Here is a 16,887-nt window from a genome sequence, read left to right as displayed (position 1 = left end):
TTTGTCGATGGCAGTAGAATCGTTTGCAAGTCGGAAATATTTTTTCGTTTATGAGTGATACGAAGCCATTAGCCTTGGAAAATTTGAATGAAGAATAGTTTAGTTTTGGTGGGTTCTCAGTAAAAAGGTAAGAAGACGAAGTAAGGGCAATTTACGTAATTTGGTATGGCGATGATGTTAGCAGAGAGTCAATTGACATTATTTTTAAAAATTGGTCATTGACATTTTGGGCCAAATTTTTGGGTCATTCGTACAAATTTCCCATGCTATATACTCTTTGTATTCTTGTATTAAAATGCATGTTGTTTGAAATTTTGAAAATAGAAATAAGTTCTTTTTTCTTGATATCTTAACTTAAAATATAATTTGATAGCATAGATGACTGAACTTTACTATAAATTTTCCACTCTATTTTTTCTAAATATTTGCCTATTTGGTTTCAATTCTCAACTATTTTCCTAAATTTTTTCTTCCTTTTTTTTCTTTTTGTTTTTTTTAAGAAAAGAAAATCGAAAACCTTTACATTACTCAATCATATTAGTGGAGTCCTAACCAACCATATATTATCAAAGCTACGTTTGAGATTAATCTGAACAGATTTTTACATGTGCTAAAATAGATTTAAATTAAATCGGATACAACCACTTTTAAAAAAACATTAATTCTACATCTATTTTAAAAGCAGTATCCTACTAGTTTTAGAATTTTTAATTAATATTTAGTATCAATTCTATACTTTAAAAAAAGATTTATTTATAATAAATTTTATATATTTATCTATTTCTAATATAATCAAAATCTATTTTCTATTTCTCATATGTTAAATGCATCAATTTTTTTTTTTAGATAAAGCTTTTCCCCTTAATATTTAAAAATTAATTTACAAGAAATAAAATTTCCCATACTAAACAATTATTTAAAATTTTAAATTAAAAAAATTAAAAAAGAAGTTGATTATCAATCTATTTCAATTATTATATCGAAAATAAGATGTTTTTTATTTACCAAACACTCTAACCTACTTTTTCAAGTTTAAGCAGAAATTTACAAACATTATTTTACTTCTTTTCGCAGCTAAGTTTTCTAACAGCACAATTATTTTAAAAGCTACAACAATCCTAAACGAAACTTAGGTGGGATGATTTAAATTTGTTCCAATCATTTGTTTTTCTTTGTCCATTCTTTTAGCAATCCAATAATTTGTCTTAAAGTTGCATATAAAAGGATTTACAGACAGTATGGTAGGCATATAAAAATAGAGTTGCTCCTCCAGGTCACAAGATTACCCCAAACAAAAGTGCAATACCCTGATGTTGATTTTCTATCAACAACAGACCCTACCCAATCAGAATCAGTATAGCCTTCAATGTAACGTTTATTATACTTCTTGAACATTAACCCTGGTGTACCTTTCAGATATCGTAGGATGCGTTCAACTGCTATCATGTGTTCTTCATAAGGAGCTTGCATAAACTGACTGACGACACTCACTACATATGAAATATCAGGTCTTGTATGAGATAAGTATATCAATTTCCCAACTAACCGCTGATACCTTTCTTTATTGACCGGAACACTGTTACTAGTATTGCTGAGCTCTGAATTATATTCAACTGGGGTGTTAGCAGGTTTGCACCCAGTCATTCCTGTTTCCGTTAGAAGATCAATCGTATATTTTCGTTGGGACACTAAGATTCCATCCCTAGACCGGGCTACTTCCATTCCGAGAAAGTATCTTAAGTTTCCAAGGTCATTAATTTCAAACTCTTTGGCCATTTTTGCTTTGAGTTTCACAATTTCATCATCATTATCACCGGAGAGTACAATATCGTCAACGTACACAATGAGAACTGCTACCTTCCCTAAAGTTGACTTCTTTGTAAAAAGTGTATGATCTGAGTGCCCTTGGGTATGCCCTTGTCCTTTGACAAAGGTGGCAAATCTGTTAAACCAGGCTCTTGGAGACTATTTCAACCCATATAGCGACTTTCTCAGCCGACAGACTTGCTGTTTGAACTGATCTTCAAATCCAGGAGGAGGATTCATGTAGAATTCCTCCTCAAGTTCTCCATTGAGAAAGGCATTCTTTACATCCAGTTGATGCAGAGGCCAATCTATGTTAACTACAACTGATAGCAATACTCGGATAGTATTGAGTTTAGCTACGGGAGAGAATGTTTCAGAGTAATCTACCCCAAAGGTTTGAGTAAACCCTTTGGCAACTAAGCTGACCTTGTACCGATCAACAGTCCCATCTGACTTATACTTTATAGTGAAAACCCATTTGCACCCAACAGTCTTGTGCCCTTTAGGTAGGATCACCTGGCCCCACGTTCCATTTTTGTCCAGAGCTCTCATATCTTCCATAACAACAGCTATCCAAACTTCAGTTCCCATTGCTTCCTATATGTTACTCGGTATCACCCCTGCATCTAAACTAGTGGTAAAGGCCCTAAATTTAGATGACAGGTTACTGTATGTCATGTAACTATGCATAGGGTACCTTATACATGACCAAATACCTTTCCTCAGGGCTATTGAAAGATCAAGAGAAGCATCATATTCCTTCAAACTGTCAGAATTTCCACTGTGATCACTAGTCTCCTCTTCCTGTTTCTCATCTTCAAAAATCACACCTTTTTCACCATTATCTTTAGTATCACTCACATTTTCTAGAGCTGTGTCTGAATCGTCATTCACTGTCGTCTTCCCATTTGCTATAGTGGTGTTGTCAGCACATTTTCCTCCTTTTTTCTCTCTGCACTCGTTAATACAAGTACAGGAATACACGTACCTGATGTCGAATTTGACTCATGGAACGGAGCCGGAGATGCAACAGGTGACGCTGCTTCCTTCCTGAGATTCTTCCTATAGTATGTTATCCTTAGGACTTGATTGGTCGAAAGGACAGGACCAACATGTTCGGGAATAGGGGCAGACTCCAAGGGAACTGTATATGTCGACCAATTAGTCTCTTCACTAGAGGTCTCCCCTTGAAGATGGCTAAAGGGAAGAAAGGTTGATCCTCAAGGAAGGTGATATCTATGGAAACAAAATATATGAAATTTTAGGAACATGCAAAACGTCCCGCAAAACCAAACCCTTAAACGGAGATAAATCCCCTTTTCTACAACGGGTGCAAACGACCCATCTGCAATCCTAATTCATTCGTTACCAGCACTTGGATAATATGAGAAAAACTGATCAGAGGTACAAGTAAGATGATCTGTCGCCCCTGAGTCAACAATCCAAGGTTTTTTACTGTTCACACTAACAAGACAAAAAGACTGTATATTGCCTGACTAGGCAATAGTACTGATTCCAACTGTACTCAGGCTAGTCGTACTGTCAACCGACAAAAAACCATGCAAGATATTTGTAGTGGGTAAAATAGGGAAAGAATTTATCGGGTTTTCATCTGGGTATTGTGTTGAGCCACAATGATTGGGCAGGACTGGAAAAGAAGCAAGACCTGGTTGGATCTTGGATGTCGATCCTAGGGCTTCCCCAATAGCAACAAGCTGCTGCTGAAACATCTCGTTCTGTCGTTTAATCTGCAACTGCAACTGGGTAATTTGATCTTGGATTATATTTCCTTGGTCCTGGTGGTATGATGAAGAATCTTCATTTCCAAACTCATCCATGATCGGCAAAAACTGCCCCATTCGGTTGCTCATACTCGGCTGGAAAACACACACTTCTTCCATCTGTCTTTTGGTGCGGCAGTGGCTGAGATGAGACGCCGATCTGAGAGGAGAAGACCGACGGCAACGACAACAGACAGGAACTGCTGGGCGGGGTCGATCTGGACTAATCGACGCTGGGCATCATAGATCTGGACCGGTCGGCGCTGGGCATCGCAGATCGAGGCAGGTCGAAGTCATTTGGCAGTGTCTGAGAGCGGCCGGACAGATCTCGATTTCGTTCGGCCGATCGTTGGTCGTTTTCGTCTACGCGCGACCGAACCAAATGGGTAGCTGCTGGTTTGCTGGTCGCTAGTTGCTAGGTCTAGCGGCTGGTCATTTCGTCTGCGAAGGAGTCGGCTGGCGATGGGTAGGGCAGCAGCAGCTGGTTTTCACGAAAGTGGGGAAGAAGAGATTAGAAGTATCTGTAAATGGCTTTTTGGATAATACTAGTTATATTTAGGTTATTGGTTTGGGATTCTCTTGTTGGCTTTTCCTCAATGGTGGTCAGGGTTTCGTATCCATGTTCTGATACCATGTTAAAAATAAAAGAGTAAGGAAGAGAATAACAAAAAGGTTATGTGGAAACCCTAGTACAGGGAGAAAAACCACAATAGACACTGATTTTTATTATTGATTCTAATACACAAAGTACAAGAGAATAGGCCAAATAAATAGACTAGTGGGAAGCCCTAGGGTACACACAATTACTAAAATACCCCTAGGGTTACAAGCTATTTTTTCGACAGTATGTTAAACTTAGAAATATATGTATTTGTTGGGCTGATCTTATATGTATTTGTTAGGCTGATCTTATATGTATATGTTTATAAATCTTAAATCTTAGATCTTATATTTTTTTTATTTGTTTAGGCTGATTTAAACTTAAAAATATATATATGTTAAATTTAGAAATATATGTATCTGTTGGGCTGATCTTATAATTATTTGTTGGGTTGATCTTATATTTATATGTTTATAAATCTTAAATCTTAGGTCTTATATTTTTTTTTATTTGTTTAGGCTGATTTAAACTTAGAAATATATGTATGTTAAACTTAGAAATATATGTATTTGTTGGGCTGAACTTATATGTATATGTTTATAAATCTTAAATCTTAGATCTTATATTTTTTATTTGTTTGGGCTGATTTAAATATATAGTTTATGAATCTTAGATTTGGGCTGATTTAAATGTATAATATTTAGATCTTATATGTTAAACTTAGAAATTGGATTTTTTTGGGTTGACATATTAACATACTTTTTGTCAACTATAATAGTTGAAAAAATCAGAATAAATATGTCGATGCGTCCTGAAGATTTAGTTATTCTTGAACCTGAAAATGATGGAGATAGTGCCATTGACGTTGAAATTGATGAATTATTTGGAAACGACAATAGTGGGGAACATGATCTTGAGTTGGTACGGTCTGAAATGTTCACCCAAATAGATTGGGAAATGACAAATTCATCGTGTGAACTAGGGTCTACTTTGGAAGAAAGGAATATAGGTGTAGATAATTGTAGTTTAATACAAAAAGGAATGTCGTTTAATACCAAAGAAGATTTACAGCTTGCTGTAAAAAATATTGTGTGACAGAACACTACGAAATTGTTATAGTGGAATCAAATCAGGATCTTTGGTATGTTAAATGTAAATCATGGAGTGATGTGGTTGTGCTTGGAGGTTACGGGCATGTCGGCGTAAAACTCATGGGATGTTCGAAATCACCAAACTTCAAGGAGAACACTCATGTTTGTTTTCAGAATTGACACAGGATCATTCACAACTTGATTCAAATTTCATGAGTATTGAAATTCAAAATTTGGTTAAAGCTGATCCTGGAGTACCTGTGGCCCTACTCCAAGAAGCCATTAAAAAACAATATGGCTATAATGTCAATTATAGACGGGTGTGGCAAGCCAAGAGAAAAGTGTTGATTGTTGTGTTTGGTGATTGGGAGAAATCATATTCGGAGCTTCCATATTGGTTGAGTGCTCTTGTTCATTACAATCTAGGAACACGAACAGATTGGTTTTTCCTTCCCTCTAATGTGTCAGGTACGACTATTTTTGGATGAGTTTTTTGGTCTTTCGATCCTGCAAGAGAAGGGTTCAACCATTGTAGGCCATTAATCCAGATTGATGGAACTCATCTCTATGGAAAGTCTTTCGATCCCCTTTCTTTTGCTATCGTCGAAGGTGAGAATTCATTCAGTTGGTCATGGTTTTTGTGGACATTGCGTGAATATGTTACCCAAAGAGAGGGTATTTGCTTGATTTCTGATAGACATAAGGGCATTCTTGCTGCAATTAATAATGAAGAAATTGGTTGGAGTGAACCCAGAACGTACCATCGATATTGTCTTCACCATGTTGCCAGTAATTTCAATACGAAATACAAATCAAAGCAACTAGAAAATTTGGTGTTTAAGGCTGAAAATCAACACCAAAGGCATAAGTTCATTCGGTGCATGAAAGAATTGAAACAATTGCACCCTGAATGTCTTGAATTTTTTTCAGACATTGACTTGGAAAAATGGACACAGTCACACAGCAGTGATGGGAATGCGTTGAGCAATAAGTTTTTTTCGCAGAATCCAAGTATAAATCCCGCTGAGTTTCCTGATAAGTCCAGGGTCGAACTCAGGGACTTGGGAAAACGGTATGCGGTGATAATTTTCAAGAAGACTTTGTGGTAACCAATAAATCAAGAGTTATTTTTGGGTTTTTATTTGCGGTAATAAAAAGTATGACGGTGTTAGGACAAGAGTTGATAATACGGAAGATGCGATGAATATGCAGGGAACGGGTTGAGAAGGGGTTCAGCTAACACTTCCTAAGATGCGTTCATGTTATGCGATTATGCAACACACATACAATAGCAAATCATCTCTCAACGCAAATGCTACGGCCTCTAGTTCTAGAACGCATGCGATATATGCGATAAGTCTATAGAACCTAACATAAGCTTCTATTCTTATATATGCGATGACAAATGGCACACACACAAACAAGGCGACCACATAATATCATAACCTATCTCTAGGGTGCATGCAATGCATGTTGGCAAACAGAGCTTATCTCTAAGTCTCTATCTCTTGCTTATGCAGATCTAATCTTGCTCTCTCGAGTCTAGATTCTAACCTAGCTCTCTCAAGTCTTAGGTTCTTTCCTTAGACTCTCTCTCGAGTAGCTCTAAAGGGGTGTTGGGTGCAACATAAGTCAAGACAATCGCATGCGATGAAGATCCTAGGTCATGTTAGCTTAGTTCTTCTCAACCCATTCAATGGATTTAGCTACTCATGCGTGCTTTTAAGAGAGTGAATAGATGTAGATAAGCAAGTTTCATTTTATAGATATAGAGTTGAAATATAAAATAATAATGCGAAATGAGAATAAAGAGCATGGTAGCAATCTCTTGCTTCCCAAGGCTTTTTACACTGTTCTTCTCTACTCTGTTTAAAAGATATCCTCGCTCTCGCGAGAACGGCCCTCTCTCTGCTTTTCTATGCCTCTGGATTCTCTCTCGAGCTGACCAGAGCGATCTTCCAGCATCTCTTCCCTTCTCTTGCTTCGCCCTTTGAAGTAAAAGAAAATCTACTTCTATCTAAGGAAAAATTATCTAACTGTCTGAACTCCTTCACTAAAGGTTGCCTTCGGTATTTATAGATCTTCGGGGTGAAAGGCTGCTTCTCTCTTATGATTGCACTGATGGGATGGCATTAATTCTCTGTCTAATGCGTCGAATATTTGTCACCGAAAAATTGAGTGTATTTGCTACAATAGTTTGTTAGCGGCTTGTCAACTTAATTCGAAATCGACCGTCATCAGCTTTCTGTCCCATCGTGATTTATTATGCTTTTCACCCAGTTGCGCCCACCAAGTTGCACTGGCTCTATGCAGCAATTCTTCTTGAGCGATCACAAGAAATCAACGGTCGAACACAGTGTTACCCCAAGGCTTTGTGGTGATTTGCTTAAGAAGAATTGCCACATAAAGTTGTATCAGACGACTACTTTCCCTGGTATAATTCGATCACGAGGCGATTTATCACACCTGATGACGCTTACTACTACTGCATGGTAAGAGATTTAAAATCAAACATTTTCCATATATATGATATGAATATTGTTTAATATTTATTATTTTTTATTTTACAGAATAATTTTATCGGCGATGTTCAACAATATTCAGTGCAGAACAACTTACCAGAATTGGGTTCAATGTGTCAACAAACATTGGTCAACGTAGAAGGTATTATTCAACAAACAAGAGGACTTAATGTTGCTAACACTGATCGAAGACGTATTCGTTATAGATGACAGCAACAACAGGGTGAACCTAATTTAGAGGGACACGAGGGGTAAGGGCCAGGGTGGTCGTTTTTAAATTTCATGTAAACTTTCATTTTCAAATTGTAAATTAAAGAACTAATTTTAAATATTCTTTAATATCATGATATATATTTTTTTAATATGAGTGCAAGATATTTTCATTGTAAATTAAATATATAATTAAGTTTAATAATGAAGGAATTTGTGGACCAATTCCTAAAGTTTTAATATTGTTCAACATCTACAATTAAAAAAAATAGTCAACAAACTTTTTTAAAAAAAGAAAAAAAAAATAAACAAATTGTGGACCGGGTCCACGAGTTTGCGTTTGACCGGTCAACCAGTCAGCCGATGTGGTGCTGACTGGATTAAACGGTACTCGTGTACCGGGTATATGAGTTTGCCACATGGAAATCGTGTACCCGTTACACGATTTCACTACCCCATTTTGTCAATAGTTTCCCAAAAACACCTATTCTTAGAAATTGTTTCCTTCCAACCCTATTTTTGTCATTATATTTTTTTTAAAAAAAACAATTATTTAGAATTTTAAATTACAAAAAATAAAAAATAATAAAAAAGTTGATTATAAGTATTTCAATTATTATATCTAAAATAAGATGTTTTAGTATTTTATTTACCAAACACTCTAACCTACTTTCTCAAGTTCAAGCTGAAATTTATCAAACATTATTTTACTTCTTTTCATAGCTAATTTTCTAACCGTACAATTGAAAGCAATTATTTTAAAAGGTACAACAATCTCAAACAAAACCTAAGTGGGATTGTTTGAATTTATTCCAATCATTTGTTTGTTTGTTTTTTTTTTCTTTCTATTCTTTTAGCAATCCAATCATTTGTCTTAAAGTTACATATAAAGGGATTTACAAATAGTATGGTAGGCATATAAAAATAGAGTTGTTAAAAGTCTCGTTTAGTAACTATTTGATTTTTAGTTTTTTATTTTTGAAAATTAAATCTATCTCATCAATATTTATTACAATGATTTGCATCTTTGTACAATAGTTGAATTCTTAGCCAATTCCAAAAACAAAAATAATTTTTTGAAAGCTATTTTTAAGTCAAAATTTGGTATTCTTTTTTGGTGAAAACTAGATAACAAATGAAGAAATTTGGAGGTAGAAGTAGTGTCTGTAGCTTAATTTTAAAAAAGAAAAACAAAAAATAAAATGGTTATCAAACGGGGCTTAAAGTTTTGGATGAATTTGAATTGTTTAAATTATTTGGAAATATAATTGTATATGATATAATTAATATAATATATATGGATATATTATATTTTAAAGTTAATTTTGAATTAAAATCAAAGTTAAACTTTATTATATGAGAAAAATAAAATATTTTAATAGGATTCAAATATTAAATAATATAAATTAGATTTATATTCAAATTATAGGTTATAAGAGAAAAATATATTTAAATATAATATTGATTAAATATATGGTATTTAATGAATTGAATTTAATAAATTAGATTTATTAAATATTATTTAATTAATTTAAATTATATTTTGATTTAATATTAATAATAATAAATAAATAAATAAATCCCCATGTAGGAAAGTTACTGAGAGTTAGTTAGTGGGAGAGCCTTAACTCAATATGAAATGAAGAAAGAAATAAGAAAATTGTTTTTTTTTTACAAGATGCTCGTCTTAGAAATCTACATTATTAGGGATCGTAAGAACAAAATGTTGGCCTTGTTTCAAGTGTCGTATATTGACAAGATACTTGTTAGATATTCGATACAGAATTCCAAGAGGGCTTTATTACCTTTTACGCATAGAATTATCTTGTCTAAGGTACAATATACTAAGACACCTTAAAAAGTTGAAGAGATGAGACAAATTGCTTATGCATGGGCAGTGGGTAGGCTAATGTATGCTATGTTGTGTACTAGGCTAGACATTTGCTATGTAGTTTGAATTGTCAGTAGATATCAATCAAATTCTGGATTTGATCATTGGATTACGGTTATTGACAATCCTCAAGTATCTTAGAAGAATAAGGGACTATATGCTCGTGTATGGTGCTTAGGATTTGATCTTCACAAGATACATTGACTCTAATTTTCATACTGATAAGAATTCTAGGAAATCCACATCAGGATCATTGTTCACTTTTAACGAATGAGCTATAGTATGTAGGGTGTCAAGCAAGGTTGTATTGCTAATTCCGCCATGGAACTGAGTACATAGCTGCTTGTGAGGCTGTTAAAGAAGCAGTCTGACTAAGGAAGTTTTTATTGATTTGGAAGTCATTCCAATCATGTCAATGTCCATTACCCTTTATTGTGACAATAGTGATGCTATGGTGAATTCTAAGGAGACCATGAGTGAGAAGAGAGAAAAACATATAGAATGCAAATATCATTTAATACAGGAGATTGTGCAACAAGGAGAAGTGATTGTCACGAAGATCACTTCGGAGCACAATATTGTTGATCCATTTGCAAAGGCCCTCACGACTAAGTTTTTTTTAGGGTCGTTTGGAGAATCTAGGTTTGAAAGATATGCATCCCTTGGTCTAGAGCAAGTGGAAGATATGTACTGGGTATAGTGTATGCTCTAATGGGTTATAACTATTACACTACAATACTCGTAGTTTGTAATTTTGTAAACATTATTATTTATTAATAAAATAAAGAAGTATTTTGTTCATTTATTAGTCTTGCCTAACTTAATCCAATAAGCTAAGATTCATGGTTATTTAATGTAACTTGAACACTATGTGGTAGACATACAATTGGATTGTATTCAAGTAATAACCTAAAAGGTCTATATTATATGGATAAGGTTGGGTACCTTATCTTGGTAACACTTGGATATGACCCACATTGTAAATGTTACAAGTGTTGTAAGTGTTATAAACGATTTGATTCAAGTCGTTCATGTAATAAACATGCAAAGATGGGTATCCTATACAAAAAGTTTGTATAATACCAGACTGTGAAATTAATCTTTCACTAGAACACCATTAGTTTAAAATATTAATATTTCATAGGATGACCTCAGGTAACTTAATCTCAATCATGAGTGAGTTATGTATGTAGGATCGGTATGGCAACCCTAGAGGGAGGGGGAAGGAGGGGAGGGGGTGAATAGGGTTTATTAAAACTAATGAAACTTTTAATAATATAAGCCCGATTAAGCAAAATGAATATAATTTTAGGTAATAAGTAATTTAAACAATAAATTCATGAAAATAATTTCACATTCAATTAAAAAAAAAAATAAGAATCACAATTTAAAGCATCCTATTTAATTATAATAAAAAGATTGGTAATGAATATAGAAAATTTAAAATTGCCAATCAAAAGAAATCAATATGAACAAATAATTTGAAGAACAAATATTACAATTAATTTAATGTAATAAAAAATAATAACACATTAATTGCAAAATTAAAGTAGTATAGAGATAGAAAAATTGACACCGGTAATTTTATAGTGGTTTGATACAACCGACCTATATCTACTTCCTAAGCTCCTCTTGGGTATGTCATTACGAATTTGACTCTTTCCACAATTTAGAGTCAAACCGTTACAACGTCCTTTTTCCGGGCGCAAGAACAAATCCTATCCTTTCCACGATTGGGGATAAAACCGTTATAATTATTTTTTTTAGGGATCAAGAGCAACCCCCTACAATGAATTTGGAAATGAAGAACAATATGAGAAAAAATCTCTTGAAGTGTAGATTTACAAATTTAGCACTCAATGAATCAATCCTCATAACGTAAAATATCTCTCTTAAGAAAAAGATAAAAATAAGAAAATTGAAGCTTGGAGAGAGAACAACAATGGTGACTTAATGAGTAATGAGTTATGGAGGATCGAAAATAATAAAATTTGTTGTTATGATTTGGAGAAGAATATGAGTTTAAATAGGGAGGAAAAATTATTGAAAACCATATTTAATTTGAACCCTTGGATCTTGGAAAAGAAAAATCAATGGTGAAGATTTAAAACTAAACTAGCCGTTAGACATAAACAAAATATAATATTAAATTCTTTTTCTTTTTAAATTCATTTAAAAAAATTAACAAAAAGCAAAAATACACCATATGTCCAAAACTAGCCGCTTGAGATTTTTCCTTTAAGATTGTTTCAACCATATCTTATTTGTTTGAGGTCCGATTTAGGTGATTCAAATTGTGTTGAAACCATTGCTCTAAGCTCTACGCAATGGATACTTCAAAACACTCAAATGGTTAATTAATAAAAGTAGATTTGTTATCATCAAAACATTAATTAATTAATTAAAATATATTAATTTGAGATTAAGGGTCAAAAAGTCAACAATGGACTCTTGCCTATGGGGAACTATCATTTGATTTGCATGGGTGAGAGTAGTATAAGTCCACGACTCAATATGCCTACCATTTTTGGGACAAGACCGAGTGAGGAGTTGGAACATAACTACACGATGTGGAATTTATTTTTTCCCATCTTGGAAAGTAAATGAGTTGTTCCCTTTAGTGCTGACTTGAGGTCTTGAACAATGGGCCCCTTCCCTCTCATTGGTCTGAGAGGGATTTTGTTTATGGTAGGACCATAGACAGATAATTATGAATGACTTGTGAAGGTTTGACTTACTGGTAACGGTAATATCGGTAATATCTATGGACACATAAATGTATCTACAGTGCGAAGAATGCAGTTGCAGGTTTTTAATAGAGTGACCCACAATTAATGAATATTGGTTAATTTAATTAAAGAATTTAATTAATTAATCTCTTATCATTGGAGCTTCTAATCTATAGGTCCATTAGGTCTCTCGCTCACTAAGATAAAAACAAATTTGTTGAAGTTTTGGATGAATTTAGAATGTTAGAATTATTTGGAAAATATAATTATATATGTTACAATTAATATAATGTATAACTAATTTTGAATTAGATTCAAAGTTAAACTTTACTATATGAGAAAAATAAAATCTTTGAATAAGATTTAAATATTACATAATATAAATTAGATTTATACTAAAACTATAGATTAAAAATTAATATGAATAAGATTCATATTAAAATTATAGGTTATTAGAGGAAAATATATTCAAATATATTTAAGTATGATTAACTATTAGATTAAAACAGGTTACACCCCATACACAAATTATTGTAATTTACAAACTAATATAACTTATAATTACAGACTATAATTACCAACTAAGGAGATGTTTGGGGTAAGAAGTTAGTTATATAGTCCTAGATTATTATAATTGGGTCATAATAGTTTGTATTTGGGTTAAAATAGTATGTGTTTGAAGGTCAAAATATTTGAGTTTAAGAAGGAAATAGTAAACACTGTAGCAAGAAATAAAAAAATGATAAATGTAAAATAGTAAAAACTGTAGCAAAATAGTAAATACTATAGCAAATGGAGGTTTTAAAATAGTGTTGACTGTAGCTAATTAAAAGTTTTGAAATAGTATTTACTATAATAATAGGTGATTATTATAGTCGTATGATAGTCTTTGTTCCTAACGCTCCGTAAGTGTCCCAACTAGTTCATTGGTTTTGTCCTTTATGTTAAAAAAACAAAAGTAAAAGTCAATTATCATTTTTTTTTCTAACTTTTGAAACAAGAAATAAAAATAAGTTACCAAACCTATATAATTTTTGTTTTTGAGAAAAAAATATAAATATTAAAAATACTAAACTAAAGTAGCTAAAGATGGTGTACAAAAGAAAAAAAAACGTAGCTAACGATGGAGCTTAAAAATAAAAAGAAAATGTATATGAGAAATTTTGATTGGAAAATCGAATGTTACAATTGTGAATTCATCAGCAAAATTAGAATAATAATATGCAAATAAATGGAAAAGTGAAGAATAATTGAATTTTTAAATTTCTTATTGACAGGGAAGGATTTCATCTCGTTGTCCCACATCGCTTGAGTGACAAAAGGTTGTAGAACGCGATAGGTATAAAAGTGATGGGAGTGATTAAAAAGAGCTCATACCTTTCTCGGCCTTTTGGCTAAGATCAAGTGTAGCTTGCTACTCGGGCCTTCTAGCGTCACTCTTGCGTTGCACCACTGCATGGGCCTGGCGCACCCCTCCAAGCCCAGTTTCAAATTCTTTTGCCTCATGTATATGTACAGCCATTTTCTGTCTAATCTTTAAGGACTCAGCGGATTCTGAGATTTGCGTTTTATGGTTTTTGTTTCAAGTTTACCGTTTTGCGTTCACCGGTTTTCTCTCTCTCTTTTTAATTGTGTAAGTTTTAATTTTATTAACTACTAAATAAGTACAAGAATTATTATTGATTTATAATTAATTATTCTTTTTTATTATATTATAAACGATTTTCATGCTTATTTTTCTAAGTTAAATACGAACATTTTTGTCCCAACTGATTTTCTCTCTTTACTTTATAATTCCAATGAAAACCATAGCATTTTTTTTTCTTTTCAAAGTGTACTTATTCAAATAATTAAAAGAAGAAACAAAGTTTGGTCAGTATGAGGCGATTGTCCCAGAATTTTCTTATGTTTTACTTATTTTAATATTTATTTATATTTTATTTTCTCCATATTTTCGTTGTGCACCTTAAATTTACATGTTATCGGAACGAGCTTCTATGTAAGTACAATTAATAAGATGTTTTACATATATGATAAAATTTATAACATAAATATAATATTTAGTAATAGTGCTACTATGAAAAATATTATAAAATTAAAATTTGTAGTCTTTGATATTAATGAAAATAATTATTTTTGTTATAAAGGTGTATTTTGGCATCAAACACACCGGGATGCCATAAAAATGTGATTATCAGAAAACAAAATTTTCCTAAAGCTCGTTGTAAATCAATATGTTAGATATGCTCTTTGCTGTAGCAATATGAAGGGAAATATTTTAAAAGTATTTTTCACTCATCTGATGTCTTCTCGTGGTTGAATAAAATAACGAGTTATTGATTAAAAAGAATATGAATCTCAGTCAACTAAAGCAATAATATTCCCTAGATTGAATGTTGTAAATTTTAATAATCGTTGATGAAAAATCATGAATCTCGACTGACACGATTCCCTAAAATGAATTTTATTGAAATGATTCTCCATGTTTTTTTTCTTGTTAGTAGATTTTAATATTTGCATATTCCAAATGATGTTTTTCTTATTGTAATTATTTTTTTAATGAACAAACCTAGATTATTTTAATATGTTGGATAATTAAAAAATGAGTAAAGAAAATCTATGTCTGACAGATGCGACAACACATACAATACTTACATGTAAAATAATATTTTTCCAAACTGACAATATGGAAGCAAAAGTCGGTACATATCAGGTTTTACAAACCTATTGAAGAGTTTTGAAAAGAAAATATTATTTTGCATAGAAGAACAAAATTTACAATTGACAATACATTGTTCTCTAGTTAATCAAAGAGAAATTTACTTAGTTTTAAAAATGTAAGTTGCAATGGTTATCATATTGAGACTCATAGAAAGAATAATATGGAGTATCTTTATATCATATCTACTGTCTCACATGGAAAACGTATACTGAAAGAGTTGTCTACTTTATCTTTTAGATTATATTATACTCGTATACGAGTAATTGAAACATACACAACAATGAACCTGAAATTCATGAATTTAGACATATTTACAATTTGGCATGTCCGATTAGGTCATCTAGGATCTATAATGATGAAAATAATTATTGTGAATTCAAATAAACATCCATTGAAGAGCTAGAAGATTCTTCAATCTAATGAATTATCATGTGATGCTTGCTCTCAAGGCAAATTAGTCATTAAACCATCACCAATCAAAGTGAGGACTGAATCATTTGCATTTTTAGAACGAATTCATGGTGATATATGTGAACCTATTAACCCACCAAGTGGACCATTTAGATATTTTATGGTACTAATAGACGCATCCAGAAAATGGTCACACGTGTGCTTATTATCAAGTTGAAATCTTGCATTTACGAGATTACTTACTAAAATAATTAAGTTAAGAACACAAATTTCTGATTATATAATTAAAGACTATTCGTCTTGATAATGCTGATGAATTTACATCCCAAGTTTTTTTATAATTATTGTATATCAATTGGGATAAGTGTTGAACATCTTGTAGTTTATGTTCAATGTTCATACACAAAATGGTTTAGCAGAATCATTCATAAAACGTTTGTAGTTAATTGCTAGACTATCACTTATGAGAGCTAAGCTTCCTATATCTGTATGGGGACATGTTATTTGCATGCAACGTCACTTGTATGCATTAGGTCAGTAGTTTGTCATAAGTACTAGCCATTACAATTAGCTTATGACCATGAGCCAAATATTTTCCATCTGAGAATTTTTGGTTGTGTAGTATATATTCCAATTGCTCCACCACAACGTATTAAGATGAGTCCTCAAAGAAGGTTAGGAATATATATTGGATATGATTCTCCATCAATTATTAAATATCTTGAACCTCTGACGAGTGATGTATTTACTGCACGATTTGCTGATTATCATTTTAATAAGACAAAATTTCCAACATTAGGAGGAGGAATTAAAAAGATAGAAAAATAAATTACATGGAATGCATCATTATTGTCTCATTTAGATCTGTGTACAGAACAATACGAACTTGAAGTTCAGAAGATAATTCATTTGCAAAATATAGCAAATCAGTTACCTGATGCATTTTTAGATGTAAAGAAAGTAATTAAGCCACATATACCAGCTGCAAATATTCCATCGAAAATTGATATCCCAACACAGTAAATTATCATTAATGAGTCTGGAACAGCCCAGAAGCGTGGTAGACCAATGGTTCAGATAAAAATCCTCGAAAACAAAAAATAATTAATAGTAAAAAAGACTT

At 32.4% G+C, this 16,887-nt stretch overlaps 1 pseudogene; it reads left to right on the top strand.

The window, feature by feature from the left end:
• Positions 1-14,004: 14,004 nt before the first annotated feature.
• LOC120092288 (U2 spliceosomal RNA) lies at positions 14,005-14,107 on the top strand (annotated as a pseudogene).
• Positions 14,108-16,887: the final 2,780 nt, after the last annotated feature.

Source organism: Benincasa hispida, chromosome 11, assembly GCF_027475165.1.
Source record: "Benincasa hispida cultivar pf3 chromosome 11, pf3_genome.v1.1, whole genome shotgun sequence".
Classification (NCBI taxonomy): Eukaryota; Viridiplantae; Streptophyta; class Magnoliopsida; order Cucurbitales; family Cucurbitaceae; genus Benincasa; species Benincasa hispida.
This window is presented reverse-complemented; position numbering and strand designations above follow the sequence as displayed.